Source organism: Heloderma suspectum, chromosome 13 (assembly GCF_057233095.1).
Source record: "Heloderma suspectum isolate Gila_16-S chromosome 13, 16-S_ref, whole genome shotgun sequence".
NCBI classification, from domain to species: domain Eukaryota; kingdom Metazoa; phylum Chordata; class Lepidosauria; order Squamata; family Helodermatidae; genus Heloderma; species Heloderma suspectum.
The window spans coordinates 19,986,911-20,004,151 of NC_139470.1; the positions used below are offsets into that span (position 1 = coordinate 19,986,911).

At 46.8% G+C, this 17,241-nt stretch overlaps 1 pseudogene; it reads right to left on the reverse strand.

Annotated features, from left to right (window-relative positions):
* Window positions 1–1,687: 1,687 nt before the first annotated feature.
* LOC146336163 (immunoglobulin lambda variable 5-37 pseudogene) lies at window positions 1,688–2,733 on the reverse strand (annotated as a pseudogene).
* Window positions 2,734–17,241: the final 14,508 nt, after the last annotated feature.

Genomic DNA, 17,241 nt, shown 5'->3' on the forward strand with positions numbered 1-17,241 from the left:
TTTCCCAAATTTTGCACAAATTTCTTCATAGAAAAATACGCAAAAATGTTAAAAACCAGCCAAAATTGCACATTTCCCCCATAAGCTAAAATGCTGAAAATGCACATTTGGGGAGAATTTGCATGCTTTCGCACGTGCAAGTTTGCGCAAATTTGGAAACAAAAAAATCCAATTTGGTCGATAGGTGGGCAACGGAATGAAAGGTGCCTGACAATCCCTGAAACACAGATGGAACAGAGTTTACACAACTTGTACAACCCTACAATGGAATAAATAAAATAATTCACAATAGCCCCATCTCAGTTTTTTTCTGAAGTAAAAAATGGAAATAACAGTAGTGACACCTACTGGCCAGTGATGTACCACAACACACGTTGCGACAGACAGAGGAAATTCATCATATCATGGGACCCAAACTGGTTTCAACCAATGGGCACATTTGGGAATTTGAGAATCTGCTGTAGGCACCACCACAAAATCACTCCCATGGAGGATATGGCTAATCACATAATGGCTTCCATGAGAGCCTAGCTCATCAAGAGGTGAGGCGGTGGCGGGGGGAGAGAAAGAGACTAGAGGCTGGGAGGGAAGGGAAAATGGAAAGAGTTGCTTCCTGGCCTGCCCAATCTTCTTTCATCCACGTGGACCTTTCCCCTTTGCTAAGCTGTAAGAGAGGCATTTCAGCATTTTAGAATGAAAACTGCACAAAACCCAGGAAACCACCAAATGATGGGTGGTTGAGGGAAATAGATAGGGCCAGGGGGACTGGGTATGGCCATCTTGGGACCCTGGAGGGCTGAATTGAGACCCCAGGAGGCCAAATTTGGACCTGAGATGCTCTTAGGGATGGGCGGATTCCCTACCTGTCATTCCATGGGGGAATCTGCCCGCGGGTGGACGCAATCCGTCTCTCCCCCCAGAATCCGTCCAGGCCGGCTCTGCTCTGCATGGATCCTGCGGAGCCGGATGCCAGCTCCGCATCGCTGGCGAATGTCGATACAGCCAGCAGCCATTGCTGTGCCATATCGCTGTAAGTCTCTGGATGCAAATGGCATAGTGGGCAGCCATAAAGCTGGTAGATTAGCCTAAATGCAGCTTTACGGCCGCAAATGGCATCCACTACGCCATTTGCATCCCTGTTTTTTGACATGATAGGCTACGCAAATATTTGAGAAGAACAACAGGCTACAATTTGAGACTGAAAGGGGCAGCTAAAGACATAACTTTTGAGGGCTTCAGGAACTGCAGATGATAGACACTGGGTCCTGGAGGAGAACCAGCAGGGAAATGGTTGTACAAGTAGAGGGGATGACTATAAGTCTCAGCAGGCCTCAAACACAACTGTCCTTTATTTATCACACACAGAACTGAAAAACCTAGCAGAAGCTCCACCCGCCATTGCTATTCCCAACTCTACAGGAGCTGCCAAGGTTCAACACAATGACTAAGCCATAGCACGCATGCCCCCCTTTAGGATACATAACAGAAATGTTGATTCAACTTAGCCAAGATACCTATGATGGGATTGCTGAAGTGAAACCTAGATGACACACATTGAGCCTCTCCTTGTACATCTTCAGCTGGACCATCCACCAGCCTGCCCTGCTTTAGCAGCTGCGTACATGTGCTCCCTAAGGGGCCGAGATGGGGTTTGGGTCTCAGTACTCGCATAACTGGCAGCATCGTGTTACTCTCCTCCTTTCGATGTCACGCAGAAATAGACGCCGTCATCTTCTGCCTGGATCCCAGAGATGGTCAGATAGCAGGTGCTGCTGCCGGTGTCTTTGGAAGCAGAGAAGCGATTCGAGACCCCAGGTTTCCTACCTTGGCTGGATTCATCTTTGTAATAAAAGATGTATTTTGGAGGGCTTGGATGCCTGTGCTGAAACCAGAGTATGGTATAGGTTGTGATGCTATCAGTGGAAAGAGTGCAGGGGAGTTGAGCAGCATTTCCTAAGGATACGGACATGGAACCAGGCTGGGTCAGCGTTGCTTCTGAATTGCCTGCCGTTAGGACAAAAAACAGAGCACACAGATGTTAAGAGGCTGTTTCCCTCATGCTATATGACCCTGCGCTACAAATATGAAGTATGGTGATAGCCCCTGGATGAACCTGTGAACTTGGACTCTGTAAATCCACAGTTCACAGGTTGGCCATGCAACTGGCCACATAGATATAGCTTAAAAAAAAAAAAAAACACACATGAGGTCCATGCTAAGTTAGCGGAACTTAGCTCCCATTGAAATCAATGGGACAAGTTAGTCATGACTCAGCTCCCACTGATTTCAATGGGAACTAAAAGTAACTAACTTAGTGTCAAATCTCACTCAATAGCTCCACGTGTAGCATTGAGATGACTGTGCAGCCTCTGGCTATCCAGCCACAGACCAAAGGGGAGAATTTGCAACCCCATCCTGTAGATTGGGGGAAGGGGGCAAAGGGTAGATCTCCAGAACTTGGGAACTCCAACTCCCATAAGACCCTGATAGCATGGCCAATAGTCAGGAATGCTGGACGTTGAAGTCCAAAACATCTGGAGATCCACTTCCTGCTCACTCCTGCTTTAGGCGCTTTTTAACCATGCCTACATCGTGATGTCTACATAGCATGGCAGAGGACCAAAATATACCATGAGAAGACATGTTGACATTTGCACCTTGGAGTTCTAGGAGCTTACTAGTACCTGCTAAGAAAAGCCCCAGGAACCAGAGAGCTGGTGCCAGCAGATCCATGGTCTAGCAGAGTTTATGGAGCAACCGGCCCTGCGGGAGTGTTGCTGTGAATGCCTATTACAGCCTCAGACTACTCTGAACTCTTTAGGTGCATTTAAACTGTGGAAGTTCATCAATGGGGCGGGACCAAAGGCAAGATGCAAATGAACCCCCCAGGCTGTGGACGCAGAAAGGTAAGTTTCCAAGTTGGGAAGAGAGTGCTACAAATGTTGACAAGGAAAAGCCAATGCCTGTTTTAAAGGGTGAAGGGCAGAACCGGCAAGCCAATTCTTTCCTGATTGTCTTGCACATTAGGGTAGCACTGCCCACTGGGATGGGGAATCACGTGGAAGGCTCTCGGTTGTAAGCTTATCTGCACTCTTCACACACTCACACACACACACACACACGCACACAGCCCTAAGGAACAAGCAGATGTTTGCAATTCTTCCATAGAAGTCTATCTTTTGATAAACATGGTAATGAGCAATCCAATGACGGAAGCTTGGCTCTGATGTTAAATGCCTGTTAAGGTCCCTGGAAGTATAATTCCCATAATCCCTGATCATTGGTCATGCTGGCTGTAGCTGATGGGAGTTGAAGTCCTAAAGATCTAGAGGGTGCCAGATGGCCTACCCCACCCTACACCTTTCAGTTCTAGGACAACTGGGCTGCTTCAAATGCCTGTACTCTCTTACACTACATTCCCTACAGTGAGGGAACTGCAGTGGTTGGACGTATTGCAGGTAGGGGTGGACGAAAGTCACTTACCTGTCCTCGAAGGACGTTCGCAGTGGGGGGGAGGCACTTCGCTGCTCCCCCCGCGAAGTTCCGGCCGGGGGGGGAGGCTTCCCGCCTCGGCCCGGCCGAAATTCAGGCCAGGGGGGAGGCTTCCCGCCTCGCCCAGCCGCGAACGCGAAAGTTAAAAAAAAAAAAAAAAACGCCCCCTGATAGGCTACGTGACAATTCACGTAGCCTATCACGGCTACATCTGCAAAGTCAGCCGTGATAGGCTACGTCAATCGTCACGTAGCCTATCACGGGTGACTTTAAAAAAAAAAAAAAGCGCGTATGCTAATGGCGGCCCCCATAGGGAGCCACCATTCGCGTTCCTTATTTAGTCGCTGTAGTCTACGTAAATGTTTACATAGACTACGGCGACCAAATAAAGAACGGGAATGGCGGCTCCCTATGGGGGCCGCCATTATCCGTACACACTTCTTTTTTTTTTTTTTAAAGTCACCCGTGATAGGCTACGTGACGATTGACGTAGCCTATCACGGCTGACTTTGCAAATCTAGCCGTGATAGGCTACGTGAATCGTCACGTAGCCTATCAGGGGGCGTTTTTGGTTTTTTTTTCTTTGATTGCAATGGCAGCGAAAGACCGGCTGCCGCTCCCGCCCCGCTCGAACACCCGCCGAACCGCCGGCCGGACCCGCCGCCGGGAGGGACATTCGGCGAAGGTAAGTCCCGTCCCGGGGGGGGTGCGGGGGGCGAGGGGGGTTCGGAGGATTTCTCCCTGAAACTTGTTCTGGGGGCCGAACACGTTGGCGCTCGGCCCCCCGAAGTTTCGGGGAGAAATTCTCCACCAACCCTAATTGCAGGCCAGAAGTTCTCTTCCTTGGGTCAGATGTTGGGTCAGAAGTTTCACTACTGGTTAGTAGAATCCCCCATAGTGGAAGCATTTCCTGTGTGCCATCATTGGACTGGTCCAGCCATGACTCTGTTGGTCTCATGTTGCAATTTCAGGGATTGAAAAGGCCCTTGGTTAAGAAGGAGGGGTGTGCTTTGGATTCAGGTGAATCCCAAACAAATCAGACAGATTCGGATGGATTTGTGGATTGGGGCAGGTGAGGTGGATGTGACCTTGGCATGTAACCTTTCTCTTCCTCATCCACTTTTACCATGTTTTCTTTTTCCCCTTTATGGTATTAGCTCCAAACAGACTGTGTACTTATGCAGAGAAAATGCTTAATCAGTGTTTGGTCTGCACGAGTCAACAGGAAGGCCCGGAAACATCACTATGCATACTGAATTTGGTCTACAGGTGCAGGGGTCCCTGTGGTTGTCTGATTCTGCCAAAGGTAAGGAAACAGTACCAACATCTCCCTCTAAAGGCTAAAGCTAGGATAGCAGCCAACACACAGAATACACGTTTTCAACAAAATGCTGAAGACACAATCCGCCCAAATGAAGCATTTTGTTTATCTCCATTCATCTAAACGGAACAGCTGTAAATGTAAAATGAAATGTAAAACTGCTTAACTTTGGCAGGAGATGATGCCTCAAAACAGTTTTTAAAAATTATTAACTCAAACTGCGTTGCATTTTCAAGCATTTTGAAGACTGTGAAAGTGATGCAGTATCAGTGGATTTACTGCCTGCTGAGGGAGAGCCTGTTTGCCTCCACTGTACTGTACTTGCATGACAAACAAAATGTTGTAAAGCCATCCAAAGTATTCATTGCTCTCTCATCCAAGCAAACCTGAATCCTGCAGTTGTACTCGTGGACTTTCTTACAGCTTGGAGAAATGTTTCATTAGATACTGAGCTCCGACGTAAGTCTTGTTATTACAGATGTTCCATAAGCATATCTGTTATAGACTGAGGGCGCAATCCTGTGGCCACTAGACAGTGACTAGACGGCCAGAGGATTGGTCGGTTTCTGGGAACCGACCTCGGAGCCCGCACTCCGCGGTTGGCTCCTAGAGAACCGCCTTCCCACCACCACCATCTTGTAGGCGGCGCAGATCTTCCCCATGCTCTGTGCTCATTCAAGCAGCATGGAGCGGGTCAGAAGGGGGCATTCCCAGGGCCGGGGCGAAGAGGGAGGAAATGCCGGTGTGACACTTCCTATGCATTGTCTGGCCTCTGCCCCCCCCCCCGTCAAACCATGCATAGGACTGCACCCTTACTGTAGAATCTCATTTGCTACATCAGGGAAGAACGGCTAAGGCAAGCTGTTCAACCTTATGCTGTTGAGGGTTTTTGTGTCACTTCCCCATCAGAATGCATAGCTGTGCCACCCGCTCCCAGTCCACACCACACAGTAATAAACCGCCTCGTCTTCCGCCAGGGCCCCTGTAATGGTCAGAGACAATGTTTTCCCTGACCTGGACCCGGAGAAACGGGCTGGGATACCAGATGGTCTGGTGCTGGTCGAGTGTATCAACAGCCGCGGAGTCCTCCCCTCCTCCTGCTGAATCCAGCGAGGGTAATTGTTGTCACCAATGTCTCCAGTACTGTATGTGCAAGACTGGGTGATGGTCCCACCAAGAGGCACGGCATCTGAGGGTTTCAGGGACTGCAGCTGCTGGACACTTGGACCTGAAAGAGAGCAGGGAAAGCAGGACACCTCTTAAACCTTTTTAACAGCATAGCAACACAAAACATTTGCAAGCATTGGATCAGGGTGTGAAAGGTTTCTCAATAGGTTTGATCCAGGGGAGGCGGGAGGCTCTGATTTCAGCACCTTGGATCGCTCCTTTAGAGTTCTGGCTGGTGCTGACTGAAACCCAGAATGGATTCACAGCCCCACTGAAATAGGAGCCACCGGCCTTTGCTGCTTTCATCCCTTCCTTTCCCCAGTCACTTTCACAGATTCACCAAAGTCCGATGGTTTGTAATTATGGTGTTGTTTGAATGGATTTTAATTGATTTTCACATTTTATTGTTGCTTTATAGTAATGCTTTAGGCATTTTTATGTATTTTAATGTATTTTGTGGACCGCTTAGAGATATTTTTACGCACGTTCAGCGGTATATAAATCTATTTAATCAATCAATTAATTAATTAAACTTCCCTCACCAATGGAGACGAGGGCTGTGAAGAGAAGGAGGACCCAGGCCATTGCAGAGAAATGAAGAACTTCCCTAAAACAGGATGATCTCTGTGTGGCATCCTCCGAGTCACCTTTATCCCCCCAGAAATCAAGAGACCAGCCCCTTCATGCAAATGTGCTGCCCTTTAATTATAGTCCCTGGGCACTGGGGTAGCCTTCCGTCAAACCGGTGGTGCCCTCCAGATATACTGGAGATATAAACTGCATAACATCTGGTCAGAATTGAACTGAACTGAACTTTTCACCCATCCCTACGCTTAAGTAGTAGAAAGAAATAGCAAAGTTACGAGGACAAAGGTGACATCTACTGGCCACTGTCAGTGTAACGCCTCTTGCTAATATTGCCACTTCTTTCGCTCGCCTCGCTCCTGTGTCTTTTTAAACAGCAGACAGACAGACGGAAATTTAGCAGATAAAATGTCTTCTGGCATGGGGACAAAGGGTAGGAATGGCTTCCTTTATGATATTTCTGTGTGATCCTCTGAGCAAGACCAAGGGGACCCCTGCTGGGGTGCGGATCCGTGGCAAGTGCCCAACCATGCCTAGCTTTGGTGCTGGCCCTGCCCAGACATAGCCCTGGCATGGAGGGAGATTTACACCAGCCCTGGAGCTGGTGCAAATAATTTCTCTCCCCTTGCTTGCAATGTGAGGAAAATGGTTTGACCCGAAAGAAGGGGGGGGGGAACTCTGCTCCTTCTTCTCTTGGAACTACTCTGTATATGCTCCAAAGCACTCTTTTCTCTCTCCAGCCAGATTAGATAACTGTCCCAATGTAATGCTTAATGTATACCTTCAGTGTTCATTCGTTTATGAAGCGGAGCAGGGTGGAAACCAGTTCTCCTGTTGGCCAAGCTTATGAAGGGATCAAGCCACAGAAACCTTTGTGTTATTTGGTGGTGACTGGCCTGTAGGTGAGTTTGCAAGGGTGGCTGGGTGCCCTGTTTTTCATCCGCTATTTGATGGCTTGCCAGAAGACGATCCTCTGTTTGGGGCTGTCCTGTCCAAATCCAGTTTAAAGATAAAGAACCACCAGAACAGTTGCCCATCCACAGTTCTCAGCGCCTGGACATCAAACTGAACAGGCAGACATACATGTCACCTGGCCACAGTCTTCTGCACAATGCTGAGAGGTGATGCATTTCTAACAAAATTATGATAACTGTTTCTCAGTCTGCACCAGTATCTATACACTAGCAACTGAATGGGTCTGTGACTGTATAATGAACTTGGATTGATCGATACACATGAGCATATGCAAATGGTCCTCTTTTGTCCCCTTTTGGGGGGATGCATTTCCCCCTTCTTCTTTTGACAATCCATAAGTGGCCACCATAGTTGCTAACCTTTTCCCTGTTTTCACTGATCCTGCTTCTGTGCCCTGAACAACAGCCCAAGATGCAGGAATTAAGCACCTTAATTCCTGCTTTCCTTAACTAGCTTTCCTTAACTTACCTCTGTTAAGAAAAAAAAAATAAAAATCAGTGTATTTCTCTCAGGCTGCCATAAAGGCATAGGAGCAAGGGCTGATTAAAATGGTGGCCACCCCACCTGTACGGTAAATAGGTTGCATGTCCTTACCTGTGCAGAGCAGGAGTAACACTTAGAAAGTCTTCTAATCAGAACTTGTTTCTTTTAAAATGTTTCCATTGTTTGAACATGGTGTTTTCTTCTTTTATCTTTGCTGCTCACCGCTCCGAAATCTTTTGACGTGGAGCGGTATATAAATATTGTTAAATTTAAAAATAATAAATACATAGATAACAGGAATTGGCCTTCAAATGCATTAAATGTCGTACATTTTCAATGCGAGGACTTACGGTGGGCAGGCAACACACTTCCCAGAGGCCCACTGGGCTGTTTTGCAGCCCCCGCTGCCACCCCAAAGCGCTGCTGCCACTGAATTGCCACTCGATTTTGGCCATGTGGTAGCAGCAGTGACACAAAAGGCCACACCCCCACCACAACTTAAAATAAAGCAGACGGTGAGCATCAGTCTTCCAGGAGCGCGGCTGGCCTTTAAAACAAGGTTCATGCCCACTGTAGGCCATGTTTTAAGGGGAAATGCATCCTCTTTACAGCTGCCAGACCAGAAATGCAGAGAGAATTTGGCGGCACAGTGGCAGGGGGTACAGTGGGGTCCAGGGGGGTCAAAAATTGGCCCTCACACCCTCCAGAGTTCCCTGCGCCTAGCGTAAGAGATACACTGACTGAATTTCTCCCATCCTCTTGCTTCTACATCTAGCTTTCAGGCCCAAGAAGTTTTTGTTTCAGTTCCGCCTCTGACCGCATCACAGTGTAAAGCTTTATTATGCCACACTGAACAGTAATAATCTCTTTCATTGTCCACCTGGACCCTGGCTATGGTGAGCTTTGCAGTGTTATTATATGTCTCTCCGGAGACTCGCTCAGGGACCCCCGAGGCTCTTTCCCTACCCTTGTAGATCAAGAGCCGAGGAGCCTTGCCTGGCTTTTGTTGGTGCCAGGATGGGTTGGTCCTGCTGATAAACTCCACTCCTTGCAAAGTACAGGTAATGTCTGCTGCCTGTCCCAGGCCCACCGAAACTGGACTGCTTTGAGTCAGGGCAGTCTGAGAACCAAAGCCTGGAATGAATGGGATGAGAAACCAAACAAAGGTCATGTCACTCATGCAGAAGTTTGTCGGTTGCAAGAGGGAACAGGTTTCCCATGACTTTCCTGGTAGCATCAAAGGAAGAATAGGGTTGTCGGAGAAATCCACAATGGAACCAAATGAGTTCAGATTTTCATGACTCCGACTGGCGTATTCCACAGCGGACCGGCTTTCCCCCTGTTGGGCAGATTTGAGGACTTGCAAACTGGTTTTCTAACTTTCCCAAATGTTGTGCAAATTTTTTCGTAGAAAAGTACACATTTAAAAAAAAAAACAGCAAAAAATGTGCATTTCCCCGATCGGCTAAATCATGCAAATTCGCATTGCGGGGGAATTTGCACATTTTTCACACATGTGAATTTGTGCAAATTTGGAAACAGAAAACCCCGATTTTGTTGATGGGTAGAGAATGGAACAAAAGGTGCCTGACAATCCGTGAAACATAGACGGGATGGATTTTATCGAATCCATACATCCCTACTCAAAAATCTCTTATTAAAGGCACAAGAACCCTGCCCCAACCCACCTCGATTTTAACTTTGGTTTGGGAGGCTGAGATCATGTTCTTTGGAAACTTTAGACCAAAGTCACAGAACTAGAACAGAAGTTCAAATCAGCTATGGCACCAGCCATAAATGAGAAATTCTCATAAATTCTCATAAATGAGAAGTCATTGTAGCTGAATCTGTCCCAACACCCCACCTGTACAGTAAGCCAAGAGGACAAGGAATAGAAGGCTGAAGGCCATGGCTGAGATTTTAAATCAGCTCAGCAGACCAAATTCCTTCAGTTCTTCTCATTTAAACTCTCCCAAGGCCCGAGAAAGGGCCTACTAAAGAATAGTAGGGTTGGAAGGGGCCTACAAGGCTATCGAGTCCAACCCCCTGCTCAATGCAGGAATCCAAGTCAGAACATCCCTGACAGATGGCTGTCCAGCCTTGTCTTGAATGCCTCCAGTGTGGGAGAGCCCACCACCTCCCTAGGGAATTGGTTCCATTGTCATATTGCTCTAACAGTCAGGAAGTTTTTCCTGATGTTCAGCCGGAATCTGGCTTCCTGTAACTTGTGCTTTATTTATTGTATTTATTAGTTATTTATTATCGCTGAAGCTCTCTGGGCAGTTTCCAAAAGTTAAAACATTAAAATACAGTATACTACATTTAAAAACCATTTACATAAAAGCATATGGACAATATATACAAACAACAAATATTTAAAAAAACTTTTAACTAAAATATTTTTTTTAAAAAAAATCCAACAATAAAACAACACAGCTTCAAACCCCACAGCTTCAAACCCCACAGTATACAAAAGTCAGCAAAAAGAATACGAGTTCTAAAAGGGGAAGGCCTGCTGGAATAATAGAGTCTTTAAGGCCTGCTTAAAAACCGGTCAGTAGGCACATTTCAACCGGCAGGTCATTCCACAACGGAGGGGTGGCAAAGGAAAAGGTCCTCTTATGAGATAGCCCTCAGAGGACCTTAAGTGGCAGACTGGGACGTAGGGGATAAGGCGCCAAAGGTCCCAAGTTCAATTTCTGGGATCTCCAGGTAGTGCTTACTCTGCCATGTCTGTGTCCCTGACCTGACCCTCATACCAATTATGTTCTCTGCAGAACGTCCAGAGATCCTCACAAAGGTACAGTGGTGTGCACCTTGATGCTGAAGATGGTGACCTCCAGATTGGGGCAGGAATCCAATGCGGACAGGACAAGACTAAAAGAACTTGGCATCGCCTCCTAAAACTACGCAAAGGCATCTGTCATGAGATCAAAGCAGGAAGGACCATAGCTCAGTGGTAGAGCACATGCCTGACTCGCCAAAGGTCCAATGTTCAATCACCAGCATCTCCAGGGAAACCCCCTGGGGAAAAGTCCTATCTGAAAGCCTACAGAGCTGCTGCCAGTCAGTGTTGACAATACTGGGCTAGATGGACCAATGGTCCAATCCAATATAAGGCATCTCCCTGGTTCTTGAGGAGTAGCGACAGTGCGTTCTGATTTGTGGCACCCAGGCTGTGAAGTTCTCTTTCCCAGTCTTGACTGCACCCCTTCTTACTGGCATTTTGGCATACTCTTAAGACCTATTTGTTTCAGTGTGCTTTGGCGTTGGATTGATATTTTTCTCATTCGCCCCCTGCGATTTTAGGATATTCATTCCTGATCCTCTAGTATGATTTGATTTTCTGATTCTTATTGTTTCAACTAATTTTGTATAATGTTTTGGGGACCAAAAAGGCAGGATATACATAGAATCATGGAATAATCGGGTTGGAAGGGGCCTACAAGGCCATTGAGTCCAACCCCCTGCTCAATGCAGGAATCCAAGTCAGAGCATCCCTGACAGATGGCTGTCCAGCCTCGTCTTGAATGCCTCCAGTATGGGAGAGCCCACCACCTCCCTAGGGAATGGGTTCCATTGTCGTATTGCTCTAACAGCCAGGAAGTTTTTCCTGATGTTCAGCTGGAATCTGGCTTCCTGTAACTTGAGCCCATGAGTCCGTGTCCTGAACTCTGGGATGATGGAGAAGATATCCTGGCCTTCCTCTCTGTGAAAACCTTTCAAGTCCTTGAAGAGCGCCATCATAGCTTCATGGCCAAGAATCCAAATCTCCCAAATCCCAGCCCAACACTCTAACCACTACACCACACTGGCTCTTGACCCTAACCTGACATATTCGACTGGACCTGAATTATAGTGATCTGACTGATTCAACCTGATCCACTTGACTTGATTTTTACCCACAGCAGTCTGATGTAGCCTGCTGCTTCTCAGGATTGGGCCCAGTATCTCAGCTGAAAACATGGGAATTGACTCAGAGTCAGATGAGGAACAGCGTGAAGTGGTACGGGGGGGGGGGACAGAGGTTCAGGGAGAGGGAGGCAGGGAACAGCCTGTCCAGGTGCAGGATAATCAGTTGGATCAAAGCCCAACCATAACCTCTCCCTCTGTGGGAACAGAGCAACTCATGCGGGTGCGGGGGGGCATGACAGACACAAGAATCAGATGTTGGGTCAAGAAGGAGGTGCAGCGCTTCAGGAAGTAAAGCATTCAACAAGGTTGGCCCATCACAAGAGGTTTCTAGGAGGAAACCATCCCTGAGGGCAGGACTGGGAAAGCCTGTCAGGTTCTGTTCTGCAGACTGGCATCAGATTTGCAGCAACTGCTTCCCTAACCATAGTGCATCCCTCAAAGGGATCTTTAGGTAGTCTATGTAGACTTGTGTCAGCTTTATCAGAGTTGTTAGTGCTAGGTTGCAGTATGATGACATAGTCTAACTGAACTGCTGTGAGACTGATTGATTCACATAATAAAGCCTATTTACTTGGAGATCGACTTCTTTGTTTGACTACCAGCACACTGGGAGGGCTCGACATTTGGCACCGCTTCCACTATGGGCCCCAAGGCCCAGCAACCAGGATACTGGACCCCTGTCAAAATCAAAACAAGATAAGCCAACGGTTCTTAAGCACCCGAGGTTAACTGTCACATTCAAATGGGAATGTGAACTGCAAATTGCAAATATTCATGTTCAAAATCTAAGAGGGAACAAAATAGAATTTGGGTGACTTTCTAATATTTTTATTTATTTTATTTATTTATTAAATTTATTAATCACCCATCTGGCTGGTCACCCAGCCACTCTGGGCGATGTACAACATATAATAAAACAGTTTAAAACAATAAAATTCTACAATAAAAACATTTTCTAAAATACCCTAACCCACCCCAAATGCCTACCTGAACAACCATTTATGGCGGAAGCTCATTAAAGAATATTCATTTCAGCACTAATCCCAATCCCATCTTCCTTGTCACTCGTCTTCACTCAGGTTATCCTTCACTGCGCTAGGATCATTATGTATAAGCAGCGCAGTTTCTGGAAATGTAAATAAAGATAAAGGGAGACAAAAGAGGAAAGGTTTTATTTTTGCCTCACTTCCCCATCTGAATGAATGGTTGTGCTATTGATGCCCAGACCACACAGAGCAGTAATAATAACACTCATCTTCCCCCAGGGCCCCTGTGATGGCCAGGGACATCATATTTCCTGACTTAGACCCAGAGAAATGGGGTGGAGTGCCAGATACTCCCGTGCTAGTGTGGTTTATTAGTGTCCGTGGTGCATCCCCTGGTCTGTGCTGAAACCACCAAGGGTAGCTGCTGTCAGCAATATTTCCAGTACTGCATCTGCAAGAGAGAGTGACAGTCCCACCTAGAGGCACAGCTTCTGAAGGCTTCAGGGTCAGGGACTGTAGCTGCTGGACACTGGGACCTAGAAGAGAACAAGGCAGGGCAAAGCTTAATTCGACACATAGTGCAATCCTATGCCAGTTTAGACAGGAAATAATCCTACAACTCCCAGCATTCCCCAGCCAGCATGGGGAATGCTGGGAGTTGTAGGACTTTTTCCTGTCTAAACTGGCATAGGATTGTGCCCTAATTCCCACAGCATAGCTAGCAACACCAGACATTTGCACAGCTAGGAATTAGAGTATGAAACACAGCTTGCTTCAGGAGAGATGTACCCCTTCCACCAAATTAATTTCGCTCACCTATGGTGACCAGGATTATGAAGAGAAGCTGGCACTGACCCATTGTGGGGAAATGTGATAATCTTCCTACAGCAAAGGGATCCTCCCAGTTCCTTCTTAAACTGCCGGCGGTCAAGTGATCAGCCCCTGTATGTAAATATGTTGCTCTTTAATGACTGTCCCTGGGTGCAAGAGGGCTGCAGGATCATCAAAGCGGGAGCAGACACACCCCTTATTGGCTGAAACAGCACCAACCCTTTTCAGACTTTCAATGCATGTTTGTTTACTGAACAGAGATCCTCTGAGGGAGGCATGAAAGATGGCAACAAGCAACAGGGCCTTTTTGGTGGTGGCCCCCCAATTGTAGGATGGTCTCTCCAGTGAAGTTTGCCTGGCACCAACATTGTTATCTTTTGGTTGCCAGGTTAAGTCTTCCCTCTGCTGCAAGGCATTTGATGGCATATGATGGGCTTTGTAATTGAGTTGTTTTATCATGTCCTGATATTTTACTGTTGATTGCTTTTAGCTCTTTTAGATCATTTTAAGTGGGGGTGAGGGATGATTTAATCCCTGTAATAGTTTTAATTCCTGTTAAAATGCCTTTAGTCTTTCTCTGAGAAAGGCATCTAAATAACAACAACAACAACAACAATCATTTGTATGTGTCTAGCTTCAGCACTACCATGTCATACATTTAATAAACAAAACACAGATTGTGGATCTGAAAACATAGACATATATATATTAGTAGTAGCACTCCTGAAACTTAGCACATGCCCTGGAACCCCTGTTGTTGTTGTTCTTGTTGTTTTTGTTAAAAGGGGGGGAAATAGAAAAAGACCACCCACCTAAGCAAACAAGAGAACTTCTTAAACTGAGGAGTTGTTTCCACTTGGAAGATGTGGGACCACTGAAGGAGAATATGAAGTTTCAAGGAAGGATAGCATTTTAAGCAGGCAAAGTCACTTTTCTTTGCACCAGTAATGATCTTATAGTCCGAATGCCCTCTTGGCAGAATATATTCAATTATCTACTCTGAATTTATGAACTAGGGGGTGGGGGAAGTAGAATCAGAGACGTCCTGCTCTTTCAGTTTTCTAGGGCCAATGTGGGATTAATATACCCAATCCACAGATCACCGTGTGTAGCATCAGGTTGCACCCAACAGACTGTGAGAATCTCCACTCCATACATTTATCTATGGCAGGAGTGGGCAACTTCCAGAGCCCAGGAGCAAATTTCTCCCCAACCAGAAGTCATCAAGAGGCACACACCTTCCTGCCACGGCCATTGCCACCGTCCCTGCAATTGCTGCTGAAATTCAGCAGCGCAATGGTGGTAAAAAAAAGGTGGTGCTGGTGGCAGAGTGGATGAGACAAATGCAGTCCACAGTGTGTTATCCGCAGTCCTGGATTTTTAAGAAATAGTTGATTTTGCTTTATTGGACTATGCTGGGAAGACTATTGAGAAAATGCTAACCGACTTGTCTTAAAACAGGTTGTCTATGGGTTGTTAACTGCCAGCCAAAGGCTTCCTAAATACTGGAACATATAGATTGATAAGACTCAGCAAAGGCCAAAACCCACAACACCACCCCTGATCTATGAAGTAGATTACTGGGGGCACTTGGAAAGGGAGCACAAGGCAGAATAAATTCCAAAGGGGAGTCTACTTTCAAAAGTTTGAGGAACACTATATTTACAAGTGAGACCTGCAACAAAAGGTTGCAGCGTAGAGTACTCCTTTTCAGTGCCAGCCAGCCAGCCAGGATATCCCATCCCGCTCCTCCTGCAGTCAGCCAGCATTTTGTGGCCACTGAGCATGCTTAGTCCTCATTGGACTGTTAGGGGGGTGTTCCTCACTAGGGGGCTTCCTTTTGTACTTCTGCACCCTTGAGAGTTCCCCCAACCTTGCTCATACCTCCCTCTTGTGCATGAGTGGTGCCATTTTGCCTACAGAAGGATCGGCAATCACCGTTAGCATATAGGACAGGAGAACCCCTGCACTGGGTCAGACAAGAGGGCATGATGCTACAGGTGCTCAGATCGAGGGTGCAGCAGCGTTCTTACATTTCCATGCGTGACCCATGATGAGACCTCAAAACAGAAAGGGCGCTGACACAGAGAAAAGCCCACCGTCCACATCCACGCATGTACCGTCCACATAAGGCGCTGCGACTGCAGATGGCATGTGGGAGTTACCACTTGTGCAACGGTTTCAAAGGGGTCACTTAGTGGAGATACCTGGGGGCGGGGGGGAACCTGTCCATACAAAGCACTACGGGGAACATGTGAGCGCTCCATGCAAAAACAGCTGGGCAGATCTGATCTCAGAATTTAGAGAAATTAGAGATTAGATTGTTCTTCCACCTGGTGGCAAGAAAAACGAATTAGTTCTTCTGTTGACAGCAAGTGATTACTGTGTGTGCGTGCATCAGATCTTCAGCTTGAATCAATTACAGGTTCTTTCAGATCCACACAGTCTCCCTTCGAGGGAAGTGACAGGAGCAGCAGAAATAACTGCTCTTGGTTTCCAGGTGTCTGAAAGAAAACAATGGTTAATAACGAAGGCTAGATACAATAACAGCATGGCTGGCGTCAAGGGTAGGCATGGTCGAGCACTTGCCAAGGTCCCACACCCCAGCAGGGACACATTTATTATTATTATTATATTTATTTATTTCATTTCTATACTGCCCAATAGCCGAAGCTCTCTGGGTGGTTCACAAAATTAAAACCAAACAACACACAATAAAACAATTTAAAATATATAGAACATTAAAATCACAATATAACAATACAACCACAATAAAACCTAGCAGCAGTGCAGGAGTTTAAAATACAGATTTAAAACAGCAAAGATAAAAATTTAGAAAGCTAAAATGCTAAAATGCCTGGGAAAATAAAAAGGTCTTCACCTGGCGCCGAAAGGAATACAATGTAGGCGCCAGGCGAACCTCACTAGGGAGCTCATTCCAGAGCCGGGGTGCCACAACAGAAAAAGCCCTCCTCCTAGTAGCCACCTGCCTCACTTCCTTTGGCAGGGGTTCACGGAGAAGGGCCGCTGATGATGATCTTAATTTCGGGCAGGCACATATGGGAGGAGGCGATCCTTCAGGTAACCTGGCCCCAAGCCGTTAAGGGCTTTGAATGTTAACACCAGCACTTTGAATCGGGCCCGGAAATGGACTGGCAGCCAGTGCAGCTGGAAAAGTACTGGCGTAATATGAGCTCGCAGGCCAGTCCCTCTTAACAATCTCGCTGCCCTATTTTGGAGCAGCTGAAGTTTCTGGACCGTTTTCAAAGGCAGCCCCACGTATAACGCATTGCAGTAATCCAGACGAGAAGGTATCAGAGCATGGATCACTGTAGCTAGGCTATCTCTGTCCAGATAAGGGCGTAGTTGGTATACCAGCCGAAGCTGATAAAAAGTGCTCCGTGCCACTGAGTTCACCTGTGCCTCAAGTGACAGTTCTGGATCCAAGAGCACCCCCAAACTACGAACCTGATCCTTTAGGGGGAG